Below are 7,477 nucleotides of genomic sequence, written 5' to 3' on the forward strand. Positions count from 1 at the left end.
CAGCCCATAATTAAACCAGTTAATTAGTTTATGGAATTCACTGCCGCAGGCTGTGGGCGATAGCTGCTAGCTTAAGGCAGATTTGGCAGATTCATGGAAGGTGGATCTCTCAGTGGCTATTAGTCACAATGGCTAACCAACTCCTATGCACAAAGCCAGAATGCCAGTTACCAGTGAGCAAGAATTGGAGAGAGCTATGGCTTTTATGTCCTGCTTGCAGGCTTCCACTGAAAGAGACCTGAAGCTGGATCAGGCCACAGAGGCGCCATCTCATTCAGCATTCTGTTCTCAAAGTGGCCAGCCAAACACTCCATTGGACCTGAGCGAAGCAGGACCTGAGCAAAACAATCCTCTCCCTTCTGTGTGTTCTCCAACAACTAGTATTCAGGGGCATGCTGCCTCTGACAGCAAAAGCAGACCATAGCTATCACACCTAAACCCTTATAAAACAATCCAAGTTGGCAGCTATCACTACATCTTGTGGCAGCAGATTCCATACTTCAGCTAAGCATTACATGAAGAAGTATTTTCATTTAGCCCTCCTGAGTCTTCCAACTCTCAACTTCATTGGGTGTCCATGAGTTCTAGAGAGGGAGGAAAACTTTTCTCTGTCCACTTTCTCCATTTTTAAATAAATTTCCATCATGTTGCTTCTCACTCACCTTTTCTCTAAACTAAAAAGTCCCAAGCACTACGATCTTTCCTCATAGGGGAGTTGCTCTTGATCATTTTGGTTTCCCCTTTCTGAATATTTTCCAACTCTACAATGTGCTTTTTGAGGGACACGGGTGGCGCTGTGGGTTAAACCACAGAGCCTAGGACTTGCTGATCAGAAGGTCGGTGGTTCGAACCCCCGTGACGGAGTGAGCTCCCGTTGCTCGGTCCCTACTCCTGCCAACCTAGCAGTTTGAAAGCACTTCAAGTGCAAGTAGATAAATAGGTACCACTCCGGTGGGAAGGTAAACGGTGTTTCCGTGTGCTGCTCCGGTTCGCCAGAAGCGGCTTAGTCACGCTGGCCACATGGCCCGGAAGCTGTCTGCAGACAAACGCCGGATCCCTCGACCAATAAAGCGAGATGAGCGCCGCAACCCCAGAGTCGGTCACGACTGGACCTAATGGTCAGGGGTCCCTTTACCTTTACCTAACCATAAATGAGCATGGTATTCCAAATGCAGTCACCCCAACAGCTGATGCCAGTTCTGTTCATGTCTACTACTTCACTTCCTTTCGACGATGGCTAACCTCCTCACCACCACCCTGCCAATCCACTCATCCTTTTCTTCTGCCCCAATAAAACTATTGCTCTTGTGCCTTTTGCCCTGTTATTCCCTAGGCTTGTGGCCTCCTCACACTTCAACCTGGATGGGAGACGAGAAGCTGCCAATGCAGAAATCTGATTCATGGGAACACCCTAGAGCCATTGTCCGAGGGTAAACAGCAGCCAGAAAGAGCAAACATTTCCACCATCTCCTTCAACAATGGTGAAATGGGTGATTCTTGCGCAGTCGTTTCTGTGTGGGTGTCCCAATCTCACCACAGTGCTGCTGATTTCTTTTCTGTTAGAACATGTCTATAATTAGCTAAAGGAAGAATTATTAAAAGGCCCTCACCTGCTATCGCCAGGATCTGATTCTGTTGTGTGGTCTGCAAAGGAGATCAAAGGCAGAGAACACTGATATTGCAGCTTGGGGGTGAGGACCTCTGCGACTGCCACGTGGAATCCTCTGCACTTTCTATATGAGAAGTGGGGTGCTTGCTTAGTCACTGTGATTCATTTGAAACATATTTTATGCTGACCTCCAGCATATGAAGATTTCAGGGCAGTGTACAGCAGAAAAGAGCCCTGTGTGACATAGCAATAGACTAGGAGCTGGGAGACTGCAGTTCAAATCCTTACTTTCTACTTCCCTGGGAAGGCTTTCTGAAACAATAAATGAACCAAAATACAGCCACCCCTCAAAATTCATGCATCTCCTGATTTTGCAATACAATTTTCCAGTCAAGGAAGGTATACCAAAATACATAAGCTAGGATACAGGAAACAAGATGCAAAAATGCATTATATTTGGCGAAAATCATTGCAAAAATGTGTAGATTAGGCAAACTTGCATACAAAAGTGTGTACTGTATATTAGCATGGGCATAGTCTACGGGGGCAGGGAGGGGCAGCTGCCCCCCTAAATCAATAAAAATACATAGCTGAGGTCCTGCCTCCCCAACAAAAGGCCTGCCCCCCCCCCCAAAAAAATACTGGTTGTGTCCATGTTAGGATAAATTTGCACTAAGATCCTGATGAATTTTAGTGTGGTCCTTTACAAAAAACTTGGGGAAATGTGAGGAACTGAATTTAAGAATGGGAAAATGATAAACTGAAATGGTCAGATTGGACAATCCTTCTTGCAGACAGTGGGGGACTGGGGATCAGCTCCCCCCTTGTGAGTGGAGGAGCAGGTTAGTCCCCCCCCAGGTAGTGTTATTTTGGGACCTATATACCTATGCATATTAATTGGATTTGAACTCTCTCTTTCTCTCTCTCTCGTTGCAAGATTGCTTGTGCCTCTGCCCGTTTGAGCAGCCTTTGTGTACCACGGAAGTTCTCATTGGGCGAACCAAGAAGCATTTTTTTTTTTTTAGACAAGCTGTCTGGAAAGGTGCCCCCCCCCCTGCCGCCGCCCTGCACCCCATGCAGGCAAGGATATTCTTTTGTTCCACTCAAAGCCTTTTGTTTGGCCCTGAGCACAAGGAGGAAGAAGCCAAACCAGCCCCCCTGGTATGATGCAACTCCTCGGCATCCCTTGCGCCATCCGAGCAGCAGAGGTGCAGACTGCTTTGGCTGGCGATGCAGCTGCAGCCGCCGGATCCTCTGCAGAATGCTGACCCCTGGTGTGGGCTGGCAGTCACTGCAGCAAGGAGGCACCCGTCACCTCCAAGCCGCAGTTGCATCAGCCCCCGGCCAAGAAGCGTGTGATACACTCCCTATAAAGTCATGGGTGAAGCTCGGCTGCAGCCAAAACATAAGGGTCATAAATGCAATTGCTCCACAACTCCAACTGTGTTGCAATCCACTGTACTCCAGATGGATCCGGGTAGCCAGACCTCCAAGTTTAACTGGAGATGTCTTTTTTTTTAAATTGCGCATTCATCATGATTTGGGTTCATTGTGGTTATCAGGTGAAATCTGGTTTTCAATCATGTTTGTGCTCCTTGCACCAGCGGTGTAGCGTGGGTTGTCAGCACCCGGGGCAAGGCAAGTAATTTGCGCCCCCTAACCCGTGGATTTGCGCCCCCTAACCTGTGGATTTGAGCCCCCTAACCCGTGGATTTGCCCTAACCCCAGATGTTGCGCCCGGTGCGGCCGGCCCCCCCTGCACCCCCCACACTACGCCACTGCCTTGCACTCAAGGCTTGGACACTACTGGGGCAGGGAGGCGCCACCAGGTACCACCCCCAGATCCAGAGTGAAGCCTGGCTCCTACCCCGCCCCACCCTCCAATCACCCTGTCTCCATCTTCTGAGTGTCAGGAGTCTTTTCATATCAAGAATAAAGCCATAATGTCAGCTGACTGTCATCTGCTGGGAAACGCAAGTGGGGAGTGTGCTGCTGCAGTCATGTCCTGCTTTTGGGCTTCCCAGAAACACCTGAGAGGCCACTGTGAGAACAGGATGCTGGAGTAGATGGACCATTGGTCTGATCCTGCAGGGCTTTTCTTTTGCAGAGAAGCAACCCTCTGGAGCATCTTGTAAATGTCCCAGTTTCATTATCTGATGAGATCTCTGGCAGCTCTGGATCAGTGTTTAGCAGCAGAAAGGTATTCATTTATGTTTCCATGTTATTCATCTTCAGACTAATTTTTGTGGCTCTCAGCCTAATTTCAAAAGCTGTCTGTTCCTCCACTGGGTGGGGAGAACTATGGGGGGAGAGAGAGAGGGCCAGGAAAGAGAGGGGGGATGCCCTTGCATAGCAGTGGTTTTGGCCCCACTCACAGCCATCATGCAGCCCCCTTAAGGAATGTGACTTTCTCTCTCCAGAAAAAAAGGCAGCCCACCCTTGGTCTAGAAAAACTATCGCAAGCTGAATGTTTTCCATGAGACGCTTTTCTAATTAGAGCTACAGCTCATGGTTGATTAACTGGGTTGATTAACTGACTTTGAAACCTTTTGCCTGATTAAAAAGGTGCCTCTGCAGGAGCAGAACTTGCAATGACAAACATGTTTTAATTATTGTTTAATACATCAGTTGTGGGCAGCAGGTACCCTTTGCTCCTATAATCTATTTTAGTTGAATGTTTAGCTGCTTTGAAGCTAATTTGCAAAGACAAAGTTGAGCATCGTTAGGGGTTTAATCACTCCCCCTCTCGAGCCTTAATGAGGCAACAAATCCCACCTACAAACCTTCCCTAAATATTACGGAATGCTACAGAAAAATGGCCAGTTTTATCAAAGTTGCTGTGCATCTCTCCCCTTGACTGTCTGACCCTCGACAGCTGAACATACAGTGGAGATTTAATACTTCTTAAGAAGCTTTAGGCAGCTTAATTAATTTAGGTGGCCCTCTACGTCTGCTTACAAAGACAAGACCTCGGGGTGCTTTCCCCTGGGAATCTTTGGGCAACGGCGACCTTCACCCTCCCCTTTCCTTTGAAGAAGTAAGAGGTGAGCAGGGGGACTCCACTTTACCCCCTCTGGGAAGGGAGCCAGTATCGTGGTTAGCGGAGCCAGAGCCAGACATAGGCATTTGGGGGCGGGTGCCAAGGTCCCCACCTTTGCAGAGGCTCCCACTGCCGACCCCCGGAGCCTCCTGGCTCCTACTCTGTGTCCGCTTGCCCTTTCTGAGCATGCAAGGAGTGAGAAGAGACTGCTTCATTGGCCTTGCCACACTCTCTATAGGGAGTTCTATAGGGTCTAGGTAAAGGTAAAGGGACCCCTGACAGTGAGGTCCAGTCGCGGATGACTCTGGGGTTGCGGCGCTCATCTCGCTTTATTGGCCGAGGGAGCCGGCGTACAGCTTCCGGGTCATGTGGCCAGCATGACTAAGCCGCTTCTGGTGAACCAGAGCAGCATACGGAAACGCCGTTTACCTTCCCGCTGGAGCGGTACCTATTTATCTACTTGCACTTGGACATGCCTTCGAACTGCTAGGTTGGCAGGAGCAGGGACCGAGCAACGGGAGCTCACCCTGTTGCGGGGATTCGAACTGCAGACCTTCTGATCGGCAAGCCCTAGGCTCTGTGGTTTAACCCACAGCGCCACCCGTGCCCCATAAGGTCTAGGAGAGAGCAAATAAATGGGCAGTGGGAATGTCAGTAAGGAGGAAGATCGTGGCCCACTGAGGGAAGGGGTGGCACTGAAGGCATCTTGCTCAAGCGTCCTCTGAAACCTGGAACCAGTGTTGGACTCATGCAGCCTTTCCTCACCTGGCCTTCGTGTGCCACCTCCTTGAGAGATCCAGAGGGTGGCAACAAGAGAACGGGCCTTCTCTGCAGCGGCTCCGCGTCTATGGAATGCTCTCCCCAAGGAAGTTCACCTGGCGCCTTCATTTTACACCTTTAGGCGCCAGGCAAAAACGTTCCTTTTTAACCAGGCCTTTGGTTGATCTTATTGACATCCAGCACCCTTTTAGAATGTGGTTCTTTTTTGGGGGGGGGGGGGGAGGTTAATTGTTTTTGGTTTGATTTTATATGTTGTGGTCTTGTTTGTGAACCGCCCTGAAACCTCCAGGTATAGGGCGGTGTATAAATTGAATTAATAATAATAATAATAATAATAATAATAATAATAATAATGGAAGTTGTGGTACTAAATATCCAGGAAAAGCAGGATTCAAGCTTTGGAAACGCTTGTTCCAATCCCCACTCAGCTCCTTTGGGAGTTAGAGTAGGATATCATTTCCAGGGTCAGCCTGCATAATATCCTAGCATCCTTTCCAGGCCTGCGATCCTGTATCCAGCAAGGCTTAGGATCTAGTAGAAGAGGCTGAGGAACCTGCCAAAGCAATTCCTTTATTAAGGTGATGGCTCGCCTGTTCCATGCCCTCTTCAGCATCTCACAGATGGAGCTAGGTTAAGGATACCAGACGTCCCCATTTCCCAGGACAGTCCCCAGATTTACAAATCAGTCCAGATTCATTGAAAAAAATCTGGTAACCTTAAGCTAGGTGGCAATAGTGGCAACTAAGTGATGGTGCTCTCCAGAAAGGGGGTGGGTAGACATTCCCCCCCAACCCCCTCACCTGGTCACAAATCAACAAAACATCACAGGCCTCAGGGTTAAGAATCTTGATCTGAAACACTTTGTGTGTGATCAGAGAAAAACGAGACAGGCAGGCCTCCCTCCCTCTTTCCCCCGCTTTTGGGAGATGTTCCAGTCCAGAAGGGTCTCAGACATGTGCGTTGGTTTTGCATTACTAATGCTGCACAAATTTCGCAAGCGAATGAATGAAAACCTAGTCCAGACAGTGACTTGGAATAACAAGGCAAGGCCTCAGATCCTCCCCCAGCGCCAGGGATGACAGCAGGGGGCTGCTTCACACAGCAGACATTGCAGTCGGCAGTTTCTCTGTTTTTTTTCTTTTTTGGCAAAAGGGGCACCTGTGTTTTCTTCCCTGTCAGCAGATTCTCTCTGTAGTGGTGCATTTGTGTCCACAAAAGCAAAGGAAATCTGATATGTGTAGTGAGGCAGAGGGACATCTCCCTCCATGCATGCCAGGGACGGCCCATTGAAGGCTAAGGTCATGGGGGGGGGACCTCTAGGGGCCCCTCCGGATAAGAACAGAAGAACAGAAGGCCAATGGCCCATCTAGTCCACCATCCTGTGGCCACCCAAATGCCTGCAGGAAACCTGAAAGCAAGACTTGAGCGCCAGAGTCCTCTTCCCTCCTGAGGTTTCCAGCAACTGGTATTCAGAAGCATTGCTGCCTCCAACTGCGGAGACTGCATATCTGTTGTGATTAACAGCCATCCATAGCCCTTTGCTCCATGAATCTGTTTAACCCTCTTTTAAAGTCATCTAGGTTGGCAGTCGTCACTGCCTGCTGTGGAAGGCTAAGCCATAGTTGAACTATGCGCTGCATGAAGAAGTCCTTCCTCCTGTCTGTTCCGAATCTTCCAACTTTCAACTTCTTTGGATGCCCCCTGTTCTAGTGCAGGGGCAGAAAAACTTGTCTCTACCCACTTTCTCCATGTCATGCATACTTTTAAACACTCCTAGCACGTCTCCTGCTACCAAATTTCATTCTAAACTGAAAGGCCCCAAATGCTACAACCTTTCCTTATCCGGAAGCAGCTCCAGTACTTCGGTCATTTTGGCTGCCCTTTTCTGGACATTTTCCAGTTCTACACTATCCTTTCCCAGTGCTATTTTTCTAGAAAAAAGAGATGCCGGAACTCACCATGAACACCTCCCTTGTTCTGCTATAATGGCAATGACACCCACCTGAGAGGTGCCAGAAATGAGCTCCTGTGACTTCTGGCTGGAAAAA

The sequence above is a fragment of the Podarcis muralis genome, chromosome 7 (genome assembly GCF_964188315.1).
Source record: "Podarcis muralis chromosome 7, rPodMur119.hap1.1, whole genome shotgun sequence".
Taxonomy (NCBI): Eukaryota; Metazoa; Chordata; class Lepidosauria; order Squamata; family Lacertidae; genus Podarcis; species Podarcis muralis.